The following is a 27,218-nucleotide window of genomic DNA, read 5'->3' on the forward strand; positions in this document are numbered from 1 at the left end:
ACATAGCACTGTACCAGCTACTAGGAAGACAGTTAACTCTATCCCAGCTGAAACCAGGACACTGACCAAGCAGTCTTGATAACACAATGATATTTTAGCTGTTGCTGAACAGTGCTTGCATAGTGTCAAGGCATTCTCCATTCCTCAGTCTGCCCCTCAGTGAGTAGGTTGGGGGTGGACAAGAGGCTGGGAGGGAACACAGCTGGGATACTTGACCCAAATTGACTAAAGGGATATTCCATACCATATAATGTCATGTGCAGCAATAAAACTGGGAGGGGAGTTTTCCAGGAGCTGCCATTGCTCGGGGTCTGGCTGGGCGTTGGTTGGCCTATAGTGAGTGATGGCTTTTGCATCACTTGTGTGGGACATATTTAGCTAACGGTCACAAGTGCATTCCAGACGCCTTTAGAAGGCCTTGAACAGAATAAACAAGAAGACAAAAAAAGAAAGATACCAATTAGAAGAACACAGCTGCGCATTCCACGATAAAGGGAACTTGGCACAAAGAACCTCAATCCGGCAGTTTATCTTGACCAATTCGACTGAGACAAGTTTCGCATGTTTTAGTTAGTATAACCAATTATGTCTTATGTTTATGCGCGTGTACAGTGTTGATAACCAATCATTAAGTGTAACTAGGCGCGTGGACAGTGCGTGAATAATGTGTGTAACCAATAGTAAAATAGCTAAATGCATGTACGGATGTAACCAATGTATAAATGATGTCTGATGCTCTAGTAAAGGGTCTTCAACTATGATCATATTGATCTGTCGTTGAGTCCATGATTATGCTCCCGCAAGTGGCGCCCGAACAGAGACCCCCAAATTCTGTGCTACGTTTGGAGAACGAATGGCAGGATAAGAGGAGGACGGGAGGATCCCGACCGATAGACCAGCTGCCCTGGCTGGTGTGCCCATAGAGGCAGGAAGACAGCGCTGTCGTTTTTTTCGCCCATCAAGGTGAAGACTCACCCGTAAAGGAGGTGAGCGGTCGGGGGAGGAGATGGGGTCTACGCTTTCCAAAGAAGAAGAAGCAGTAGTTAAGCTCCTCCATATACTCTGAAAGAGAGACATAAAATATGATGAAGCTTGTTTAAAGCGGCTTTTACAATGGAACAAGGACAGAAACCTTTTAATTAGTGTGGGTACAGCTTTTGAGCTTAGTACCCGGGAAGCTATCGGAACCTCCCTATGGGATGAAATTAGTGACGGGTCTAAAGAAGTTAAAGGTCTTGCAACTTTATGGAAATTAATTAAGACAACTCTGCAAGAAATGAAAGCAGATTGTAAAGCAGCTGTGTCTGCTTTTGCTGCTCGCTCTCCAACCACAAGTGAAGGGGAAACGCAGGGAGAAAAACATAATGCAGCAAGAGAACTTTTGGCTTCCCGGAGCTTGTCCGCCTGCTCCTGTGCCCTTGACTTCTGCTCCACTCCCTGGGACTGCCGATATTAATCAGCCATCTGACAGTTCCCAAGCCTCCCTAACTGTATGCTTAAAGGAAACCCTACAGAATCAGGAAGCGAGTAAAAATCTGCCTAGGAAAAAACAGCCCCCAGATATCGCCGCTCAACATGAACAAATTATACCTAGCATATACCCTCCATTGCCTCCGTCTACGCCTGGGTCGCCTCAAGAGCACGAAGAGGGGCCGGAGCTCACTTTGCAGCAGTTGCAGTCAGTAATAGAAAAGCTGGCACAGCTGGCTGCTGTGAAGCAAGAAAAACCGCCAGCCGTATCCTTTGATGCACCCCTTCCCCCCCCCCCCCTTCCTCCTCCTCCTCCTTCAAACCCTTTTTTACCTCTGCCCCTCCTTCCTTGTCCTATACCTATACCTCTACCTTCTCCACCTCCCAGGGAACCGATCCCCACCTTTCCAGAAACAACGGACCCCCAGAATAGATGGCGAGGAATTATTCTCGATGCCTTAATTGAGGGAGAAATCATAGCAGCTCCCACAGCGTTTCCAGTTATTGCTGGGGCTGGGGGGGACCTAATCAATGGGTTCCATTTAATTGGAAAATCATAAAAGAAGCAAAGGTTGCAATTGCTCAGTATGGTTTAAAATCGCCTTTTATGCAGGCAGTTTTGTCCCATACATTTTCTGGGTCAACCTTAACTCCACATGACTCGCGAATGCTTGCTAAAACCTTGTTGTCGACATGGAAATTTATTTGTACTGCGCTGGTGCATTTATAGCCGGCAGAGAAAATCATACCAATACAACCTGATACTGCTTTTGAGGAGGCAGTTTGTAAGCAGGCCGCTAACGAGCAGGATTCTGATTCTGATAATAATTCTTTTGTATCAGGCAGGGTGGACTCTGAAAAGGAGCCGGATTTATATCCCTCATTATCTCCACCGCCGCCTGCACTAACACCGTTAACGCACACACCCCGCCGGCAGGCAGGCAGGCAGGCAGCGGGCGGGCAGCACGGGCTCCGCGGGCTCGCCGGCCCTCACCACCGCATACAGGTCCCCGCCGCCCCGCCGCCCCGCCGCTTTCCGCCGCTGCCGCGCCCGCCGGGGCCGCCGCTGTGCCGCCGCCGTCCCCCACCCCCCCACCCCAATCGCCTGGTACTCCCTCTCCAGGGTTTGCAGAACTTAGAACCTGGCTTTGCTGCACTGCCTGTATCTCCTTCTCCTGCTAATCCCTCTAACTCTGTGCCTCTGTCTAATCCGTGACGATTCACTTAATGATTTGGGAAAAATACACATAGCTTGATGCAACGCTGTCGAGAAAAGGCTCTACAGCAAGGAGATACCATGTTTACTTTTCCTGTTGTATGCACACCTGCCTCAAGAAATGCAAGAACCTCAAGAGTTAGAGTTGTTAGGATCAGTCATCATGAATCCCTGTGTGATGTTTAATTACACCCATAACACCACTCGAAAGGGTCAGAATATAAATGCTATTTTGCCTGTATATAGAGATGCTACAGCTTGGTGTAACTATATCTATTCCAGAATATCACACTCTTTTTTCTATTCCAGCTGCTTTACCTGCGGAGATGTTTTTAATTTGTGGGAATAGAGCGTGGGAGAGGAATTCCATCGAAACTTAACGGGCCATGTAGCCTCGGACACTTGCGTTACTAACACCCGATATCAATATGATTCACAGTAAAAGGCTCACGATAACTGACACAGGTTAACTGGATGGCTAACAAGTTTGGGAATTACGGGATGGTTGAAAGATTTGCTTATGCATGGCTTAGTTATTTTATTTAATTGTAATAGCAGTTGTAATGATTGTACCACGTATCATAAAAATAGTTGAACGTATGATTGCAAAAGCATTTCTGTAACTTGGCTTGCACAAAAAAAAAAAAGGGGGAAATTGTGGGAGATTTCATGGAAAATGGGGAACATTTCTTTGAGCCTGATTATTTAGAGTTAGCATAAGTAGGCCGCAGTTAACATGAGTGGGCCGGAGTACGTGACAGCTGCAGTATGAAGGACTTTGAACCACCAGAGAAACAACGGACATGAGGAACTTGGACAGTGGAGCAATTAATAAACAAGATAACAGAACTGCAGAGGCAAGAAGGAGCTGCAAGAGTTTTATCGCAATTAAGAAAGCTGTCATTTCGGCTTAGAGCATTTAGCTGCGGTATGGGGACTTAGGAGTTGGTTTGTATCTTTGTTAAAAATCGGGGTTTCTTTTATTCTTGTGTATTTTATTAGGTATAATGTTGCTTTTACTGTGTTTAATTAATTGTGTTCATAGATCTTGTAGGTCACCTTGGCCAACATAACAGGTCAAGATTCTCTGTGCATTGCAACCGCATCACAAAGCCCATGAACCAATAGACAGGATGGCTATGACTCGTGCAGCGCGCCTGGCCAACGAGCATGCGTCATAGACTCCCCATGTTGCAACCGAGGCGAATTTTGGCACCCGCTGGCCACGTGTGCTGAAATCCGTTCCTCTACAAATGTACAAATACCGGGATTTTCCGAAGAGCATCGGGTGGTGTACGGCAAGGCCATCGTTGCCTCTGTGGGGACGCCCACGTAAAGCTGGCACCTACCGATTGCTGGGCTGAGTTCGCGGAACAAGACCACAAGAATGTACGGATGGTCCATCTTCTCACAGTCCTCGGAGGGACGTAGTCATGGATACCCGCAAGCCAAAGAAAACATCTGGATGACCCTGGCTGACATGACCGGACAAGATTGCTTATGCCTCCGTACAGCAACACTAAGCAATCCCTTTTTCACAGGTTTAATAGGGGGTTCCACTGACATCAACAAAGTTTAAGAACTTATTGATGGAGACCCCTGTCAGCAGGTCATGGACTCAATGGATGGGAATGCCTGGTTTCCACGGATCGGGCATTCACCCTCATTGCCACCCCAGGAATCACAAATTCTGGGATCCCTGAATACAGATTGGTGTAGTATTATCTGATTTACTGTTAGATGTATATAGTATTAGACACACAACCTTGCAAAATAGAGCTGCTCTTAAATCATGGTTAAGATAGTTTTGATTTATCTCGTATGGGTTTTTTTTTTTTTTGTATTTAATTTGTGTGCCTTGTATGTTGCAATGTGTTTAGGAATTAATTGATGAATCAAGTAAGGCTGTGTTAATTGACAAAACAAAAAAGGGGAATTTGGACACATATTTAGCTAACGGTCACAGAGCATTCCAGACGCCTTTAGAAGGCCTTGAACAGAATAAACAAGAAGACAAAAAAAAAGATACCAATTAGAAGAAACACAGCTGCGCATTCCACGATAAAGGGAACTTGGCACAAAGAACCTCAATTCGGCAGTTTTCTTGACCAATTAGACTGAGACAAGTTTCGCATGTTTTAGTATAACCAATTATGTCTTATGTTTATGCGCGTGTACAGTGTTGATATAACCAATCATTAAGTGTAACTAGGCGCGTGGACAGTGCGTGAATAATGTGTGCAACCAATAGTAAAATAGCTAAATGCATGTACGGATGTAACCAATGTATAAAATGATGTCTGATGCTCTAGTAAAGGGTCTTCAACTATGATCATATTGATCTGTCGTTGAGTCCATGATTATGCTCCCACACACTTTTTTTTCTTTTTTTTTGTGGGTTGTTTTGTTTTGTTTCCTCTTACTTATTAAACTGTCTTTAACTCACTCATGAATTTTCGCACTTTTGTCGTTTGGATTCTTTCCCCCATCCCACTGGGAGAGGGGGGGGAGTGAGCAAGCGGCTGTGGTGGTGCTTAGCTGCCTACTAGGGTTAACCCACAACAGCATGGTACTTCTGAGTCTAGGAGCATGGCATTGGGCCCTGAAGCTGGATCCATGTGGATCCAGCTCAGATTAGTGCCCTAGCAGGTACGTGGAACTACTTGTATTGTTCACAGCCTGGTCAGTTGAATCATATTCTGGAGCTGTCAAGATTGGCCTTGGTGTCCCTTCTTTCACCACTGTTAATATATTATTAATTATATTACATTTTGTTACTATGCATAGTTGAGTTGAAAGTTTTATGATGTTGTTGTTCTTTAATTTCTGAACACAAAAATAATTAACTCTTATTAACTCAGTCCACTGCTATCTGGTGACTTCAGTATATCTGAATTTCCAATAACTCTGTAGCTATAATTATTGGCTAATAATAATGAATTTTTTTAACTGTGTATTTCATTGTATTTTTCAGTGGATCCAATTCTAAGACAGTGGGATTCCAAAACCATAGTTTGTAGCGTTAGGCCCTCACTTTAAACAATTAGATCTTTAAGCAATAGAATTTGAAAATTTCAAGACATTGGTGCCTTTTATGCCTCAGACTGAGTGTCTTAACTTGAGATATGCTTAGATACCATATTTGAAAAGGTAAATTATCTGTAGCTTCTTGAAATGAGGGCTTCTCAAAGTAATTTACATTGGTTGATTGAAAACTAAGGAACCAAAAACTAGTTCTTCTTGAAACTTTGGTGCAACTTAAAAAAAGTTTAAACTATATTTTTCAACTTGTCATCAAGTATCAAGACAATTATAAGCCAATTATCAAGACTAACCAACTGGAATATTTTCTTTCATTTTAGGAGCCATCCTGATGTACGTAGATTCAGCGTGGAGACAGTCCAGTGGTATCCTCATGATAAAACCTTGAAAATATGGGATACAAATACTTTACAAGTAAGAGAGAATTTCTACAGCTTCCAGGCTTCTTTCTATACATGTAATTCATTGCACATCTGCGGTTCACCCAGAGCTCAACAGGAGAAAGCATCTAGAAGGATGAAAACCAGCCAGTTGTTAGAACTGTGGGTGCAGCAGCAGGGTGGTGTGATTCTGGCATTCATGTATACCTTGGTGTGTACCTGTCTGTTTCTGAAGACCTGAATGCCTAAACTGTACGAGAGCTTGGAACCCTTGGAACAGTTCCTTTCTGCTTTGATGTGAACAGCTAGTGATTTTATGCTACATAAATTTGCCTACCAAGGACTGGTCTGAAGCTATAATTCATTCTGGGGGATTGTTGTGCCTCACAAAAAAACCCCAAACCATTAAATATTTAGTTTATTTTTATAGCGATGGTAGTGTACAGCAGGGTTAATTATTTTTAGTGACCAAAGCCTAAATACTGCTTTTGAAGGACTGGTTGTCTTGGCATTTAGAAATAAAGAGGACAAAGTGTTTTATATTTAAAAGCAATAGTCATATGGGTTTGGAAAGGACTTACTGGGTCATTAAGTCCAAAATTCTGCTGTTGTAAGCACTATAGACCCAGTTTCTAAAAACTCGTGGAGAATGAGAGAAACCACTAAGAAAATGCTAACCAGTGTAACTGACTTTATTAAAGTTAACAGATTTTGTAGGCTTTTAGGTTGCTCTGAATCATTAATCCTAGCATCTAACTGTTAAACTATGAATTCTGGACTGCAGTTTGTCCTGTTTCCAGTATGCATTAATAGATTTACACTGATGCTATTTGAATGGTGTTTTGTGCATAGTGAAAGAATGAAGAGTCTGTCATCCTAGGGACACAATAGAGAATAAATTTTGACCTCTTTTTTTGAGAGATGTGAAGCTATGTTTTCAGTCACTAAATCTTCTCCTAAATGCAAAGTTCAGTTCACTTTCCAGGTAGTTCTGTGAGCATCACTTACAAGACACAATGTTTATATGAAGGTTATTGATTGACCTGTTCTGTCACCAAATGGTGGTATTTGAAAACACAGAAAACTTAGTTTTAAGTTTATTTTTTTCTATACAATATTTTAGACTGAGACAACAAAAGCAATTGTACCTGAAAGTCATTGTACTGGTTATTAAAGCCAATATTATTTCATTAATTTTTAACACTGACAACGGAGAAAATAATTTTGTATGGTTTTTTTTGTTTTTTTTTTTTTAAGGAATGGAAGATAGCATGTGATGTTTGTGAATTGACAAGGGGCTTCTAAATTTAGTCTAAGTACTTCTTTCCCTGTTGACTTCTCCATATTGTAACCTTCTTGTTTGCTGTTTTTTCTTTTAGCTTTTTTAATTTTGATAATCCTTAAATCTTTTCCATTCGTGCTTCTGATTAGCCAATTTTCTTGGACTTTGTTTGGGTCATCTCCCATGTCTGGCACAGTTGTTCTAGTGTTGCAAACACCTTATGTACTTTGCAGTGTTTGCACGACTGGGTTTCTAACCAGGAAAGTTATTGTTAGTATGTAAATAGTAATATTTGTATTAGTCTAATTTGTAGCTGATACTTGAAAAATACTTAATAATGTGGATTTATGTTCTGATAACATATTTGTGCTCTGATTAATTTAATCTCTTTATTATCAGCCTGCAGGTGTATTTCACTTTGAGGGAACAGTCTATAGCCATCACATATCTCCAGTTGCTACAAAGCATTGTTTAATGGCAGGTATGTATGTGTTTTTAAGAAATTTCCTATGTATTTTGGGGTTATAGTAAAAAGCAAGTAATATTCAGTAGGGTGGTGTTTTCGGTTTTTGTTTTGTTTTGTTTGCTTTTCCTTCCCTTGTCTTACTTTTACAAATTTTCAGTCTTCATAAGATGCAAGGTCATAGGTAAAATAAAATATTTTTGATTAGTCAGATTATGTCGATGAGAATATCACATTTGTTCTTCTGAAACAATGCATCATTCAATTCACCTTCTAGATAAAAATTCCTAGCTATAGTTAGAATTTGAAGGTTATTAGATCCAAACATAATAAATTGTGTAAATGGGGGGGGGGGTATTGCTTATATAAACAATTTAATTATGTTTAGCCAAAAAATATTTAAAGAAGAGATATTTTTAATTTTTAAGTTTCATAAGTACTGTCCTGTTTACCCCCAATTTTTACATTTTTTGTTATATGGTAAATTTACTTGGACTAAAAATGTAAATCTATTAATAGAATGCATTGTTCTGACTAAATGAACTGTTATGCAGCTAACATTTTTTCTTCTAGTTCTTTGTCATTGCTAAGATTTTTTTGTTGCTGTTCTCTCAAATGCTGGGGCTTTTAACTGTCTTTGTTTCTCTTGTTACAGTTGGTGCCAAAAGCCCCAAAGTATAGCTTTGTGACTTGAAGTCTGGATCCTGTTCTCACATTCTGCAGGGTGGTACTTAGTCTGAAACAAATGCTAAACAATAGCTACTTTGAGTAAAGCAGGACCTATAAAACACTGTATACAATGTATTCTTTGTAAGTAACATGACTAATTTATTTAGTGCCAGTTGTGAAAGTTACACAGTGGAAAAAGTTTCTTCTGGGTGTTAGTCAGTTAGCTAATGAATTGGAGAAAACAAATATTAATTAATGAACAGTTACTACAGATGTTTGGGCATTTTCATGATCTAATCAATAGTGATTACTATTTATTACATGGTTAAGTGTTGACATTGGTTTTGTGTTCATGGAAATTCAATATGGGGTGCTGTTTTGTGTTTGGTTTTTTTTAAAAAAAACAAGCAAAGAACAAACAGAAAAACCTTCGCAATTTTTAACAAAGTATCCTGTGGAGGTGCTTGCATGGCTTTATTTAGAAGTTTCTGTATAACAGGCAAGATACTAATTGCTATAGAAGGGTAGTATCTAATCCTTTGCATTTACCCAATTCAGTAAGCCATAGGCTTTTATTGTTCCATAAGCCATTACTTTTTGCACTTAATGAGAATTTGCCCTTAATGTCTTTTTTTCTAATGTTTACTTGTTGGAGGATGAGTATATGTAAACATGCTCAAGTGAAGGCAATCACAAGGTAAATCTTCATGCCTCAAACCAGCAGGGCGAGAGCCAGATCTGATCTAGAACTGTAGAGAAGTGTTAGCTCAGACACAGCAATGTGCAAATGCAGCTCTATTTCTTCACTGGCCAGCTCAAGTCTAAAAGCAGCCTAGGTGCTTTCGTGTGATGAAGAGCTTGAGCTAGTAGGTCCTCCTGAACTGAATCAACCACGATGGGTGTCTCAATGTTCTGTTTCTAGAACTGAGAGCACCAGAGAGTGCAGACACAAAATAGTTCTCTAGAGAATCAGTTTGGCTTAAGCAGGGCTTCTTAATATTGACACAAGAGTTAGTGCTTTCCAGGCACAAGCTGGTTGTGTCTTTGCATGCAGTCTGGGACAGTTAGCTCAAGTGCAATATCAAAGGAACAAGTGGAGGCAGATTATGTACTTCACTAAACTTCATCTAATCATTCTTTACAGAACTTGAAGCGCTCAATGGTGTCTTGAAAATAGATGTGAATATTTTCACATAGGCTCTGACAGCTGAAATGGAGCTAAAAAGTCATGCTTGGCTGTAGTTTACTTAATGGATCCAAATAAATGTGTCTGCCCTGAGCCTTCCAACTATATACTGTAGTACCTGTATTGGAGAATTTTTCCATTATCCTGGCACCACAGACCTTTGATTACTTCAGGTAGTGGAAAGCCAACTACTAGAAGATGTACCAGAATGTATTCGGTTTGCATGGCAAGGTTTTGGTAGCGGGGGAGCTACAGGGGGGCTTCTTTGAAAAGATTCCAGAAGCTTCTCCCATGTCCGATAGAGCCAATGCCAGCTGGCTCCAAGACAGACCCACTGCTGGCCAAGGCTGAGCCACTCAATGACAGTGGTAGTGCCTCTGTGATAACATATTTAAGAAAGGGGAAAGAAAACCTGCACAACAGCAGCCAGAAGAGAGGAGTCAGAGAAACAACTCTGCAGACACCAAGGTCAGTGAAGAAGGAGGGGGAGGAGATGCTCCAGGCACTGGAGCAGTGATTCCCCTGCCCTGTGGTGAAGACCATGGTGAGGCAGGCTGCCCCCTGCAGCACATGTAGGTTAACAGTGGAGCAGATATCCACCTGCAGCCCATGGAGGACCCCACATCAGAGCAGGTGGATGTGCCTGAAGGAGGCTGTGACTCCATGGAGAGCTTGCACTGGAGCAGGCTCCTGGCAGGACCTATGACCGTGTGGAGAGAGGAGCCCATGCTGGAGCAGGTTTTCTGGCAGGACTTGTGACCCCGTGGGGGACCCACGCTGGAGCAGTGTGCTCCTGAAGGACTGCACGCCATGGAAGGGACCCATGCTGGAGCAGTTTGTGAAGAACTGTAGCCCGTGGGAAGGACCCATGTGTTGTGGTTTAAGCCCATCTGGTAACAAAGCACCACGCAGCCGCTTGCTCACTCCCCACCCCTGGCCATGGTGGGATGGGGAGAAATATAAAGGCAGGCTCGTGGGTCAAGATAAGGACTGGGAGGGATCACTCACCACTTATGGTCATGGGCAAAAGACAGGCTCAACTTGGGGAAGAAACAAAATCAATTTAATGTACTACAAATCAAAACAAAACAAGGATAATGAGAAGTAAAACTAAACCTTAGAACACCTTCCCCCTACCCCCCCTCCTTCCCGCCTCAGCTCCATTCCCAGTTCTCTCTACCTCCCTCCCCCCGGCGGTGCAGGGGGACGGGGAATGGGGGTTGGGGTCAGCTCACCACACATTGTCCTCTGCTCCTTCCTCCTCAGGGGGAGGACTCCTCACTCTTCCCCTGCTCCAGCGTGGGGTCCCTCCCATGGGAGACAGTCCTTCACAAACTTCTCCAACGTGAGTCCTTTCCACGGGCTGCAGTTCCTCACAAACTTCCCTGGCGTGGGTCCTTTCCGCGGGCTGATCTTCAGTCACAAACTGCTCCAGCGTGGGCTTTCCCATGGAGTCACGGCCATCTTGGGGGGCCTCCACTCCACCGTTCACCTCCATGGGCTGCAGGGGGACAGCCTGCCGTCTCACCACAGGCTGCAGGGGCATCCACCTCCTCAGGTGCTCCTCCTTCCCCTCCTCCTCGCTGACCTCAATGTCTGCATAGGTGTTCCTCTCACATTCCAATCCCCCTACTCACTACTGGTTCCCCATCTTAAATATGCTATCCCAGAGGTGCTATCAGTGTCACTGATTGGGTCGGCCTGGGCCAGAGGTGGGTCCAGCTTGGAGCCAGGGGAGCTTCTAGCAGCTTCTCACAGGAGCCACCCCTGCAGCCCCTCCCCCGCTAAAAAAAAACCTGCGCCACACAAATCCATAACACCAAGTTTGTGGAGGACTGTCTCCCATGGGAGGGATCCCATGCTGGAGCAGGGGAAGAGAGTGAGGAGGAAGGAGCCAGAGACAACGTGTGATGAATTGACTGCAACCCCCATTCCCCGTCCCCCTGTGCCATTCGGGAGGAGGAGATATAGCGAAAATCAGGAGTGAAGTTGAGCCCGGGAAGAAGGGAGGGGTGGGGGGAAGGTGTTTTAAGATTTGGTTTTATTTCTCATTACTCTGCTCTGATTTGATTGGTAATAAATTAAATTAATTTCCCCAAGTTGAGTCTGTTTTGCCTGTGACGGTAATTGGTGACTGATCTCTCCCTGTCCTTCTCAACCCACAAGCCTTTCGTCATATTTTCTCTCCCCTGTCCAGTTGAGAAGAGGGAGTGATAGAGCAGCTTGGTGGTCACCTGGCATCCAGCCAAGGTCAACTCACCACACAGAAACAAGGTGGTTCACATAGCTCTAAACTGCATAGAAAAAATGTATTTGTATAACTTGGTTTATTTTTTCAGCAATGTGTTTCCTTTATTACATGAAGCGTGACTGCAAGCTTTACATTTAGGACACCTTACACTTCCTATTTCTGTATTTGTTTAACATTTTTTAAAATTTCCAAGTTTTAAAGTGTGTTCGTGTATGTGTGTATATATATATTTTACTCACCACTAAGCTGTACTGGGTATGCATTTGCTAAGACAACATTTATCTTAATATCTTAATATTTGAGACGTAATGGGTGGGGGGAATATCCCAAATTCAGGACCAGAGTATTGAGGGTAAGCTGAATAAAGTCTTAGTCTTAAGTACATAAGATAAATATACTTTTTATTAAACATTTTGAAAGGATTTGAAGAAAAACAGATGGAAATTTCCATCTGCATGTGAGAATGCCATTGCTAATAATACAAAATTTAATAACAGTATTTAAAGTAAACTCAGTAGCTGTCTGTGCTAGAATGTATTTTGCACAGGTAAAACCATCTTTCTTATCAAAAGTTATACACATGTAATACTCCATGTATCACTTTCAGCTCATTGCAGTCCCACTCAAGCAAGAGGAAGAAAGGGAAATAACCTCTAGCCCAAAATAATCTGTTTTCACAAAATCCAAATTTGTATTACAATTTATATAATTTATATTATTTTTCTGGATTGCTGGATCCTATAGAACCAAGTATTTGCTTTTACTTTTAGTTATTTACGTAAAATGGTGTGTACAAATATTTTCCTAGAAAATCATACAAGCTTTCTCATATCATTTTTAGGTCACAGGCAAGAAGTACTGGCAGTGTCTTGGTCCCCGTGTCATGAACATGTTTTGGCAACAGCAAGGTAGAGATGTTGCTGTACTGTTATATGCACTAAAAATGTCTGATGGTAAAATTTTATATATTCATTATGCATGTTTTTTATAATTCAAATACACTGTTAAAGTTAATTTTCATAATTTACTTTAACCTATTTACAGCTTTGTAGATCTTGCCTAGAAAAACTAAGCCTGAAGAGCTATCAGCTTATTTTATAGGAAGATTGTACAGAATTTTGAAATAGTAATTGCATTTAAAGGTATAGGAAAATGATAGAGCATTATAGAGATACTTACTTCATACTGTTTATTAGTGTGCACATTGTTATCTGTTTTATAGCAAAGTAAAACATGTTTAACTCAAAGTATCGTCCTGGTTAATCACGCTCAATTATGTCAAAGAGCATAACGCAGGTAGCTTAGCTGATGGGCAATAACTTTCCAATCTGTAGAAATTCAGTGAGTATGGGCACGTTTGGGGTTTGTTTTTTTTTTTTTTTTTTTTTTCCATTCCAACCATTTTCAGTCTAAAAGATCCTCTTGGCTTTCCTATAGCTCTTGCAAATGTTAGCTGTTGATTATAATGTGATATTTCTCTTCTCTGTTTCTTGGTTGGCATGTTTTTTTCTTTGAATTACAGAAAGAAATGGCCATTTTATAAGTTGAGAGTGAAATTTGAATAAGTTGATATCAGAATTGCATACCCTTGGCTTGGCTTGTGATGCCAAGCTTCTGAAAGGCTCAACATAGTTGGGAAATTTTCTAACAGTGTGATTGTTTGTTTGTTTGTTTTAGCAAATGAAAAATTGTTTCCTTGTTTTTCCATCACAAAAATAGTAGCAAATTTTAAGTATTGATTTGTTGACATCTCCCAAAAACATTTTGCTTCAAAGTCATATAACTATAAACTACATCTACCTATGTTGTCATGTTGCCTTATGATAATTGCATGTTAAACATATTTCTCATGGCTCTGTTTCTTAATTCAGTACTATAGTTGGACTACTATTTCCTAATAACATAACTTAGTTTTGCATTCTGCTAAGACAAATATGGGTGAGAATGGCAACACTGAGGTAATGAAGTGAGGAGAAACTGACTGATACTGCTGAAAAGAGAATCATAGAATTATAGAATGGTTTGGGTTGCAAGAGACCTTTAAAGGTCATCTAGTCCAACCCCCCCCTGCAACAAGCAGGGACATCTTCAACTAGATCAGGTTGCTCAGAGCCCCGTCCAACCTGACCTTGAATGTTTCCAGGGATGGGGCATCTACCACCCTCTATGGGGCAATCTGTTCCAGTGTTCACCACCCTCATCATAAAAAAATTTCTTCCTTATATCTAGTCTGAATCTACCCTCTTTTTTAGTTTAAAAAACCATTACCCTTGTTCTATTCCAACAGGCCCTGCTAAAAAGTCTGTCCCCCTCTTTCTTATAAGTCCCCTTTAAGTATTGAAAGGGCCGCAATAGGGTTTCCCGGAGCCTGGACTAATTTTTGTATTAGGAGATGTGACTGTTTTCCAAAACAATTGTATGTTTGCTTGTGATCACTTTTGGGGGAGGCAAAATATACTTTTCAGTTTTATGTGGCTTGCATATGAAACGTGTTATTTCAAATTTCTCTAAACAATACTCGGCTCTTCCATAGGTTTGACAGGAGATTGGAACGATCAGAGAAGAGACACATTTTCTGGGTCTCTTTCACATGCTTCAGTTTCAGGCACTAAAGAAGTTTATAAACTCTTTCTTGCTCATTAGAACTGGCTGAAAAGATTAGCCAATAGAAACTGCATCATCAAAAATGGACAACAGTAGGCTTTTATAATAAGGAAGCTCTTTGTATGCCTTTAAGAGTATTTCAATGAACTACCTGCAGTTTGTTGCTTACTTTACAGTCAGCTCAAACCTCAACAATATTTCTATTTATGGTTTTAGAATGTTTGTTTACAGCAAAGTAATGTGTTGTCAGCATATTCAGTTGGAATACCACTTGGAAGTTAACAGAATCAATCTGTAATGGAGGGAGCACAAAAGAACAAATTACTCATTTGCTTTGTCAGCTGTGGAATGGATCTGGAATAATAAACAGTTGTTTTGTTTTGGTCAGTTAGTATATGTATAGTATACATATTTCCACTATTAATGCACTGATCTAACTTGAGAAACACAGGAAAAAGCATGTAGTACCTCAGTTAGAAGACTGCTTACCTAAGAAGCAGTTTGATTTGGTATATTTTCCAGCTGTAGAGCAAGAGATGCAGTTGTTTTTGTTTAGCTGGGGTGAAAAGTGATTTATGTGGTTGGGGATTTTTTTGTTTGTTGGGGTTTTTGTTGTTGTTTTGTGTTGTTTGGGGTTTTTTTTCTCTAAAAGGACAGTTAAGTTGCTGGGAACTGTACAAATAGTTTCAGTAAATACATCTGCATTGATGACTTACTGCATGGGAAGTGGTCTTTTCCATGAATTACCTCCTATCTGTATTTGGGAGTCTTGTGGTGCACACGGGAGTATACTATTGGAGTGCTCAAATCAAGCTGCACATCAAGATGCCATATGAACGTTCCTGTTTTAATTTTCTGTTCAGTAAAGAAAATTGTTGTTTCCTTCCTTTATTTTGAAAGAAGGACATACGAGGTAGGTCAATTTCCATGGGATTTTAGCTAATAGCAATAATGGTCTGTCATTGCTATCAGGAAAGGAAGAAATTTTACTCTACCTTGGAAATCTCTTACTTCTGCTGCTTAGTTTCAGAACACAGACATTTAAATGAAAGGACTTTTCTATCCCCATGCTACCTATGTTTGCCAGCTTGTTCTCATCACTTCGTATACAGACATCTTTCTGTCTTCAAATCACCATCACCAAAGTAGATAATGCAGTTTGTTCACTTTCCTACCCCAGCTGGATTACTGTTTTTTGTTTTTTCTGTGCCTGTTAGTTCATAGGCTATTTTACAATTTTCTTATTTGACATGGAGTAGCTTGATCCTGTCTCGCTTTTTCAAGTCCAGAATTATATTTTCCAGAGTACTGTATTTTCACATACCACCCAGAGGTATTGTTTTAAATAATTTTAAGGCACCAGCAGACAAATAAATGCATATGCAGGTGATACAAGTTCACGCTATAGTCCCTTTATTTCCCCTACTAACTAGTCCTTTTGCTCTCCATAATTTTTTTCTATACCTTTCAAAAGGTATAGAAATTAATCCATGCATATTAATTTTTTTGAGCAATGAGCCAAATTTTGGCCCTAGTGGATTGTTTCAGTTAGTAAGATAAATGAATATTGGAGTCGTACACATCTTGTGTACATCCTTTATCACAAAAAAGAATAGAAAGTACTGATTCACTGAGTATAGGAAAAATCAAATAGAAGGAGGCAGGTTTTCTGTTTGTCTGTGTGCTCAAAGGACAAAGCCAATTCTTAGGATCTTTCTTCAGTTCTTGTTTTGGCAGCATCCTTTCCTTTCCATTGCTCCTTTATTAAGCAGGAACATTTACACTGAGTATACCCATATAATTTACTTTTCCCAGCCTCCACTCTGTGGGAGAATTTGTGGGAGAAATTGTGGGAGGACGAAGGAAACTGCACAAGGCACAACTGTTGTTGTAAGTTTGCTAACTGCACAAAGGCACAATTATTATGAGCTTGCTGAAGAAGAATGCACAAAAAGTAGAACAAGGTCGGGCGTACGTGACTGATAACAGGAGGGCGACGTGACTGAAGACAGAGTGCAAGACAGCATGCAGGCGGAGGAAACTATTTGCGTGATTAGAAGACTTTATCCAATTAGACTATTGTTTAAGCGCGCGTGAACGGCACATGTTAACCAATCAACAAATGGCTTATGTGTGAGTAGATACTAGAAACATATAACCGAGTGTTGCGCAGTTAATAAACGGAGAAATCGTTTGATCCACAGTATCTGTGTTGGTCCGTTTTTCTCCCCAGGGCGAGTCCCTGGAGATTTGTGTCGTTTTCCCTAGATTGTCACAGCGGAGAAAGTGCGACACCATCCTCCCTTTCATTGTACATGCCTTTGTTATGAGCAGTGTTGTGGTGGGAGTTGTTGCTGTTATAGCTCACATGCTGTGGAAAGGAGTTTAATTGCTCTATCTATCATCAGAATAATATGCCTCTTAAAACTACTAGCATTAACAAGACTTAACACAGTCAGTATTTACAACACTTCCGTATAAAATGAGCAGTAGTATCCACAAAGGACATAACATAAGCTCCAGATCTCATGAAAATATCCTCTCAATATTTAAAAAAATAATAATAAAAAAATCAACCTACGTGTATGCTAATCAAACTCTCTTTGTACAGCTTTTATGATGATTGAGAGAGATTTCTCAGGACTCCTTTTTGTTATATTTTTCTTACGTAAGTGCTCTTCGCTATAAAAGAGCATACTTTAATAATAGAGCAAAAAGAAGACTTCTTCCTTGCCTGGCTCATCCTGACTGATGTTTATATTTGCCTCAACTTTGGACTCAGGCAATCGATGTACTATGGATCAAGAACCTGACAAAGCAAGACATTTGTATTAGAATATTTACCTGAAATTTTACAAATCTGTTAGCTTATAGTCAAGTGATTTCATACTTACTTAGGAATTTTGTTTTTGTTTTTTTTTTTACTATAGCCTGTGAGGTTTAGGTAGGGAGCTTTAAAATGAACCCAGAGAGTTTTACTAACATTGTACATATGAGTGGGTCTCTGTTTTTCAGCAGAATTAAGAGCATAAGTTGCAGGACAATACTATTTGAAAACAAATTATATTATATATAATGCTATGTAGTACTAATGAATTTAAACTAAAAATATTGTTATTTTATTAGAAAAATACTTCTTTTAAATCATGAAATAATTTGTGAATTTCAGATGTTCATAGTGGACTTATCCCTCTTCAAGAATATATATATATTGTTATGGGTTTGTGTGGCGCGGGTTTTTTTTTGGTAGCGGGGGAGGGGCCACAGGGGTGGCTCCTGTGAGAAGCTGCTCGAAGCTCCCCTGGCTCCAAGTCGGACCCGCCTCTGGCCCAGGCCGACCCAATCAGTGACAGTGGTAGCGCTCTGGGAGAACAGATTTAAGAAGGGGAACCGGTGGCGAGTAGGGGGATTGGAATGTGAGAGGAACACCTATGCAGACATCGAGGTCAGTGAGGGAGGAGGGGCACCTAAGGAGGTGGATGCCCCTGCAGCCCGTGGTGAGACGGCAGGCTGTCCCCCTGCAGCCCATGGAGGTGAATGGTGGAGCAGAGTCCCCCGAAGATGGCCGTGACTCCATGGGAAAGCCCACGCTGGAGCAGTTTGTGACTGAAGATCAGCCGCGGAAAGGACCCACGCCAGGGAAGTTCAGGAAGAACTGAAGCCCGTGGAAAGGACCCACGCCAGGAAGTTTGTGAGGAACTGCAGCCCACGGAAAGGACTCACGTTGGAGAAGTTTGTGAAGGACTGTCTCCATGGGAGGCACCCCACGCTGAGCGGGAGGGAAGAGTGAGGAGTCCTCCCCCTGAGGAGGAAGGAGCGGCAGAGACAAGGTGTGATGAACTGACCCCAACCCCCATCCCCTGTTCCCCTGCGCCACCGGGGGGAGGAGGTAGAGAGAACCGGGAGTGGAGCTGAGGCGGGAAGGAGGGAGGGGTGGGGGGAAGGTGTTTCTAAGGTTTAGTTTTACTTCTCATTATCCTTGTTTTGTTTTGATTTGTAGTAAATCAAATTGATTTTGTTTCTTCCCCAAGTTGAGCCTGTCTTTTGCCCATGACCAATAGTGGGTGAGTGATCCCTCCCAGTCCTTATCTTGACCCACGAGCCTGCCTTTATATTTCTCCTCATCCCACTGTGGCTGGGGGGGGGGGGAGTGAGCGAGCGGCTGCGTGGTACTTTGTTACCGGCTTGGCTTAAACCACGACATATATGTATGTCTTATTTATCGTAATTCTAATACTTTGTTGTAATTAGTTTGTTTAGAGGTAAGCTATGCTGTTCTCATGAATGTACTTCTGTATTTTCTCATTAATACAGTTTTGATGCCTGATAGGAACCTAATTAGACTGATATACCCAACTGGAATATTTCCTAGCATGGTTTGGAAACTTCCACTTTTAACCTTCGGTGACCTTTTTATCTGTATAGGACTTGTCAAGAGCTTGAAACGTACAGACACTAATAAGCTATACTTTTTATACTACTTTTATTTGCAAAGGCTTCCCACACACCTCACAAGCCAGGTCTCAGAAATGTAGCATTTGCTTCTATCCCAGCTGCCCTTATAGGGAACAGTATTGAATTTTTCAGTGATGATTTAGCTGTGGGTAGAAGATAGGCATTTTTATATATCACTCTTAACTAGTCCATAATAATTTAGGAAGTTATTCCTTATTTGCTTCTTCATGAGTCTGTCTCTTCTAATATCTTTACTTTTATCTTCCCCCTTTACTTATGCTGTCTTTCTGCTTGCCCTTCAGTTGTTTTCATATTGCTTATTCATCTCCTGCTGTTTCTTAGTAACTCATGAGGGAGAATGCAGAATCTTTCCCTAAGTTGCAGATGTTTTTCCTCTGTTCATTCTTCCCCAAGCAAGGGATGACTCGCTGAGAAATCCTGAGGGCTAGTTCTTGCATTGGCTGGACTGGTGCTTCTGTTCTTTGCCATCCTACTAGCATATGCACTTCAGAAATGTAGTTTTCTGCAACATCAGTCAACTCTGATAAGCAAAGGGCACTTACAGGGTAGAAGGTAGTGGTAGGTCAATTTTTGTTCAATCTGTGGACTAAAGTCTTCAGTAAACTGGGTTTTAAGTATCTTTCTGAGGTGAAAACACTTAATAGAAACTAGGCTGAGAACACTAACTCACTTTACACTTACTGCCTGAAACTGAATAAAACAATGTGGTCAGGCCTACACCCACTACCAACTACAAGAAACATTACCTTTTTGTTTTCCATAGTCTAGTTTAAAGGTGGTCTTCTTTAGGCTTCTGTTTTAAAACTAATACTTAGAAATTGATATATCAACATTTATTGTGTGTATGTGGCATATTTTGAGGAGAACATGCTGGGAAAATGTAATTGCTTTGTCTTAAAGTGGGTTCTTTAAAGCCTTATACGTTACATTTCCAATTGATGGAACTTAAGAAAACATAATGTGTATCTTATTTATAACTGTATACTGTTGTGTGTAAGGAGTTCTTTTAATAGTTTCAGTATCTGAGAGAAAATTATTATGTTGGATCATCTGGGAAAATGTTTAAGGAGGCAATTCCTGAACCAATTCTTATCTCAGTGATAATTTAGGTGCTCAGTGTAGGTCTGGCATTCAACAGCCTGTGAAAATTCTATCTCTAAGTGTGGAACTGCTGATTTTTTTAGGCATATCTTTATTTCTCTTAAAGTTTATATTAAGGAAGAGTGAACTTAATGAACAGAAAAATTATTCTTTTGATACATATCTGGATTTCAAAATCTCAGGAGTTGTGTTAACATTGGGAAGCCTATTTAAAATTAATTTTATTGGGTATTAATGAAGAAATGAAATTGACCTTTCTATGTAAAGTTATTTCCTGTAGTTTTAGTTAATAGCTAACTGCATAATCCTTCATTTTACAAGTGAAATATGGGGAAGTCTGTAATGAAAGTAGAAAAGGACTCAAATTCACCATCCTTTGTGGCTGTAATCCAGAATTTGCCTTTGTACCATATGGTAGTACCATTGCTGTTTATACCAGAAGAACTGATAACTATTCTTAGAAGGCATTATAATACTGTTGACTGCTGTGTATTTCAACCTAATTTTCAGGTAAGTAAAGTGCAAACAATATTCCAGTCAACCTGGAATATTTATGCAGATTGCCAAACCATTTGCACAGAAAGTGATAACTTTTCAGGGATGTTCTTTAATTAAAGATCTTGACATAACAGGGAGTTCTGTGGCCTGTGTGTCAAGCGAGAAGAGTTTGGCCAAGTTCTTGTGATGGCCCTTTCTATATTTGTGTCCTGGTTTCAGCTGGGATAGAGTTAATTGTCTTCCTAGCAGCTGGTACAGTGCTATGTTTTTGAGTTCAGTATGAGAAGAATGTTGATAACACACTGATGTTTTCAGTTGTTGCTAAGTAATGTTTAGTCTCAAGTCAGGATTTTTCAGCTTCTCATGCCCAGGGAGTGAGAAAGCTGGAGAGGCGCAAGAAGTTGGCACAGGACACAGCCAGGGCAGCTGACCCAAAGTGGCCAACAGGGTATTCCATACCATGTGACATCATGCCTAGTATATAAACTGGGAGGAGTGGGGGTGGGGGGTTTGCTGCTCAGGGACTAACTGGGTGTTGATTGGCAGGTGGTGAGCAATTGCACTGCGCATCATTTGTACATTCCAATCCTTTTATTATTACTGTTGTCATTTTATTAGTGTAATCATTATCATTATTAGTTTTCTTCTTTTCTGTTCTATTAAACCATTCTTATCTCAACCCATGAGTTTTACTTCTTTTCCCCGATTTTTCTCCCCCATCCCACTGGGTGGGGGGGAGTGAGTGAGCAGCTGCATGGTGCTTAGTTGCTGGCTGGGGTTAAACCACAACAATTTGGTTCCTTCCACTATTCATTTCTTCTCATGTAGGTAACTTTTCAATATATCTATATTATTTTTTTTCCTTATATTATCATTAATAAATCATATGCATTAAGGCTTTTGCCTGTTTTCTGTAAGACTGAAGAGAAAGCATTTGTCTTTCTCTGAGACACCTAAGATTAATCACAGTAAGAAAGAATGGGAAGTACATTTTGGTGAAGTGCATTAGTATTGCTATCAGTACTGAGAAACCTCTCAAGTACTTGGCTAAGGTGATCTTGCTCAAATGCCTGTAGTTATACCAATCACTTGGATCTATGAACGGTTTGATGCAGTTGTTGAGAACATGATGAGCTGCTTAAATTAATCTGAGTACATTTCACCTAAGAAACACCATGGCATTACCAGGGACTCATGGTGCTGGTAGCCTTTTATTTTTTTCCTCTCCCCTTTTTAATTCTCCTCCTATGGTATATTTTTCTCTGTAATGAAAGACTTAAGGATAACAAAGCTTCATTTGTTATGAGATATTTTACAACAAATTGTTCTTATGGCTTGTGGTGTGGCAAGAGCAGAGTGGATATTAGTATGGATTTTAAGGCTGTTACATAGTTGCCCTCAGGTGTTGAGGACTGTACTTAATGTTCCAGCTCCTCCTTTCTCGTCTTTTGTTTCTGAAATATCAGGCAGAAATATTTGAGGCAGAAAGGGCAAGTGGATATGTTTTCATGACCTCTCATATAATACATCATATAATTTAACCTGGTAGTCTTTGCTTTGAGTACAGTAACTTTGACTGAAACAACGTTTCCCTACCACTGAGATGGACTTCACTGAAAGTTTTGGACACACTATAGATGAGGCAATAGAGCCTAAGCTAATAAGCTTTACTAGACCTGGAAAGCAGTTCTGGGATGAATAGGCAGTGAGATACTGGATCCACTGAAGAGTGGAATATTCATATTATAGCTAAGGCACATCTTTTCTGGACTGTTCTTGACTAGCTTGAAAAGCTCTTTGTGTTTTTAAGAATAGTTTCCAAACAAAAGTGCTAGTGTGTTTATATTAAGTCATCTTTGGAGTTCCTTTTGGTAAGCTGAAGAGATGAGGCTTATTAAATCTCACTGTAAATCATGTTTTCCAGCCCTGGAAATGCATATCTATAGTGTCTCTATCTTGGCTTTTAAGATCCTTAGAAAAGGATCACATGTGTGTGTGTGTGCGCACACAAGAACTGCATCAGCCACTATAGCTATAGGTTTATGTTGGCAACAATTTCACTTGTTTATCCATTGTGATTCCTGATTCTCTTTCAGAATCACCCTTTTCCGGAGTTCAGTTCTACACTCTCAAAGAGTGACTGGATTTTTTGTCTTTTCTTTAAATGTCCTTGCTTTTGGTTGTATTAAATTGTTACTCTAATGGAATTACATTACTATAGTCAGTGTGTCAACACCAGAGGTAGTGGTAGTGTGATTTTGTCTGTTTATGTTCACATGTATACTTCCAAATAGCTCATTCTGTCTTGAGAGAATTAAGTACTTTCATCAGTCTTCATATAATTCCACTAGAAATGATGATTTCCCAGTTAAAACTCCTTTTCTGAGAATGCAGTCATTTGTAAAATTTAGTTACCTGTTTTATTTTACTCTTGCAAGCAGTATTAAATCAATATGTTACAAAGTTATTCACAGCTGTGTATTTCTATTTTCAGTTAAACTAGTTGTAAAGAAAATCAGTTTTGCTTGACAAAACCTGCTTTGTTCCAAACTCTGACTGGTGTTTATATTCCTATATCTTCACTCTACAGTAACTGAATCTTTTAATCACCTTTTCCTTTGTCTTGTTTAAGATTAAAGAAAAGTCAATTAGTTCATTAGTATCAGTATTATTCCACTTATTGATGTGCAGAAACAGACTCCACAGTCAGTGAGATTGTAAAGTAGGTATGTTCATTCAGCGCTGGGCAGCACGGGGGGTAGTCCCACCAAAGTCGTGCGCGCCTGACTCGGCAGTTCACTTCAAATTTATACAATCAAGTGTTAGATATTCACAATATGCCTATACATATGCATGACCTATCCCCACTTCATATTAAAATGAGTTCCGAGAGGTCATTTCCATAGTCTCCTCTCAACTGTGCTTGCGCAGTGCCTCCTTATGGTGGTCGTCTGGTGGTCGCAGAGATGAAGATAGACGACTCCATCACCGCTAGTAACCTTTCTTCTTGCGCAGGCTCAGTGGTTTCTTGGTATTCACCCAAGCCGCAAGACCAGTCTTAGCTGGCTCTTGGGGCCAGCTCCTGCTTCTTATCAGGAACTGTCTCTGCCTCATTGGCTGGTTCTTGGGGCCAGCTCTTCTTATCAAGGACTGTCTCTGCCTCAGCTAATTTCAACAATGTAAGTGCTAAACATCATCTTTCATCCCCCTTTATTATGTCTACTGAGATTCTTTTGACTCCCCTTGTCTCACTTATTTTTGTTGTTTTTCTGAATGGCATATTAGCTCACTTTCAGCTTTGTAGTATTTCAATATATTAAAACATAATTAACTTTAACAGGCCAGAAGTTTTCTTAGACAACTCTTCTAGGTCTCTCTGATATAAGGTATTCATTTACTGGTGAAATGTTAGAAAGCCATCTGCTACACATCTTTCTTTCTTATTAGTACATTTGAAATTATACGCTATCATCTTATGAAACAAGGTCTACATCTGTTCTGTATAGTTTCTACCATTTCCATCTAGTATTAAGTCTATGTCGTTGTTAGTGTTTTCTTCATATTAATAGTCTTTTAAACTTTTTTTGCTCTCTAACCCTGCTGAATGATTTTCCTACCCACCCCCAAATCTGGTCTTTAGATTTTCTTACTATTTTTTTTTCTATGTTCAAAACTTCTAAGTGATATTGGTTGCTGCCAGTCCCTCACTTTCTATTAACTGTATTTTAATCACTTTGTTTCATAACTGAAATACTCTCTAAAAGGAACTTTAACTTTGTACCAATTATGTATTTGAGGTGAGAAGTGTCTTCTGTTTGCGCAGAACCATATAATCAAATATAATCACTGATACCCAAGCAACTATCTATTTGCAATCCAATGATATTACTCTGTTTGCTCTTATAAGGTCCAAATTAATTAGCAGGTTTGTGTGGAATACCTTTTGTGTTTGAGATATTATGTGGAGCTGTCACCACAGTGGTGTGAGATTTAGTTAATGCGTGTATATATATCCCTTCTGAGATCCTGGGAATAGAGCCATAAAATCCACTATATTATTGTTGGCCTAAATTGTTCTTGCATAAATTGCTCTCTGAAGTTAATAAGATGTTAGTCTGCTTGAGTAATAAGAACTGCAGAATTTGGCCCATTAATAAGAGCCATTAATCTAATGGGAGGTAGGTAATTTCAAGGGTGGTGTGGAAGAGGAAATCCTCATTGTGAAATCTTAGATTATGTTTACTGTTGGATCTAATATGCTAGACACCATTGTACCATATTAACTGCTTAAAATAATTTAAGTAAACAAACAAGACCTGCGTCTCCCTTTCAGAAAAAGAAATGGAGTAAAGCGCTGTCTTGGTTTCAGCCCAGCCGGTAACAAAGGACCACACAGCTGCTTGTTCACTCCTCCCCCACCCCCTCCAGTGGGAGGGGGAGGAGAATCAGAAAGGAGAAAAGAAAAAAAAAAAACCCGAAAGCTCGTGGGCTGAGATAAGGACAATTTACTGGGACAACACAAAAAGACAAGTTACGACAACAGTACTAATAAAAGAATATACAAAATGAGTGATGCACAGTGCAACTGCTCACCACCTGGAACCCAATGCTCCACCACTTCCCCCACCGAAAGCCAAGAGCACTCCCCTAGCCTGCTCCCCATTTATATACTGAGCATGATGTCACATGGTATGGAATAGCTCCTTGGCTAGTTCAGGTCAGCTGTTCTGGCTGTGCCCCCTCCCAGGTTCCTGGGAAAATTAACTCTGTCCCAGCTGAACCCAATACAAGCACCATGCACAAATAACATGCCATAAAATATTATGCATGTATCAGGAAACAATTTTGTTTTAAATTATAGCTACTTCTGTTGTTCAGGAAATACCAGTGACATCTGCAAAGGTATTTGGCAAATCCAGTGGTAGGCTAATAAGTAAAGATAACTGAAAGTTAAATTAGGTTTTATTTGAAATCTTTCTTAGAGTTTTAAAGCATAATATCTCCATATATTGTACCATAAACATGCATGGAGCATGTTTATGGTACAATATATGTACCTGTCCTATACGGTACCATACACATGCATGGAGCTCACTGGTTCTTCTTTTGACTGACTTAAGGTATGAGTCACCATTTCAGGTTGTAATAATTAATTGTAAGCATTAGTCAATGCAGTGTATATTAACTGAAGATCTTGCAATGCCAGAATCAGAAAATGAGACAAGTAGTAATAAAGATTAAATGGAAGTATGTTGATGTCACCATTACATTTCTCACAAGGAGAGATTTTGGGGTGGGAGGAGTTGTTTTAAAGTTCTAGTGATATTCTGTATCCTGTCAAAGACAGGATGCTTGAGTAGAGTACTGCTGACAGGATGAAGCAGGATTTGACCTATACCTTGGTGTAACTTTGACCTGTCTTCTTTTAAGAAAGATAAGTAGAATTTTTCTCTCTCATAAAATTATAAATTCTAATCTTGCATGTGTTATGCATGAATAACTTCATTCATGGGAGCAGTTTTACAAAAGTATGTCAGCTCTCTTGAATAAGATTACCCACATAGATGGGTATTTATAGGAATTAGGCATGAAGTTCCTGCACAGTCAGCATAATTTATGCAGTTCTAGAATTAAATATACATAATATAGAAGGAGACTTTCTGCAAAGACAGAACTGCAATAATTTATTGAACTTATGTTGAATCATCTTATTAAAATAATTACGCACATATGAACAAAGTTGCTAGTTTAAGTGTAAAAGCCAACATGTTTAAAGCAAGACTTTTATACTGTCAGCTTGAATACAGAAAAAATACTTTATATGTTTTACTCAGGCAGTTTAAACACACGGCAATACTCAGGTGTTGTCAGACATCGCATATAGCCTTTGTTCCTAAATAAATATTTCATATTCTTTTTTTCCCCAGCATCATATCTATCTCACTGTTCCGTAAATTTGTATAAGAATCATTTATGCTTGCTTTCTTAAAGGAACTTTATAGTGGTAGCAAGGATTGCAATATCCTTGTGTGGATACCAGCTCTTCGAGAGCCAGTTCCTGATGACATTTCGGAAAAGGTAATAAATATTTTGTCAGCTTGAACTATACTTTTTATGACTGTTATACTTGGGGGGGATTATATGTGAAGTATGTGTTTCACCATCAAAATTTGTAACACTTCCTGATTAAGAGGAGAATTGCCTATTGTTCCTGTGCAATCTTTTGATTGTTGTGGAGTTTCAGGAGGGCATTTTCTTTCGTAGTCTAATAAAGTATTTTGCACACTTCTAGCTTCTCATTTAATTAAAAGTAGTACTTGTCATTTAGCTATCTGTAGCAGTGCTACATATCAAGGTGCCGCGATTAGATCACTGGTCGGCCTGGACCAGGGAAGAGACAGATAACACACATGGTGTGAGTGCCAACTCCGTCCTTTATTGCGCAGTTAATTCCTTTTATACTAACAACGGTAGGTGGGATTACTGATATGTCATAGGGAGGCGACGACTAGCCTTCTACCTTTCCGTGACATCGCGAGATCTTCCGAACGGTGTTCCCTACATCTCCCCCTCCTCGTGT

General features: G+C 40.1%; 1 pseudogene; it reads left to right on the forward strand.

Annotated features, from left to right (window-relative positions):
• Nucleotides 1–785: 785 nt before the first annotated feature.
• Nucleotides 786–27,218, forward strand: part of LOC121232856 — a 34,272-nt pseudogene continuing 7,839 nt past the window's right edge.

Source organism: Aquila chrysaetos, assembly GCF_900496995.4.
Source record: "Aquila chrysaetos chrysaetos chromosome W unlocalized genomic scaffold, bAquChr1.4 W_unloc_1, whole genome shotgun sequence".
Classification (NCBI taxonomy): Eukaryota; Metazoa; Chordata; class Aves; order Accipitriformes; family Accipitridae; genus Aquila; species Aquila chrysaetos.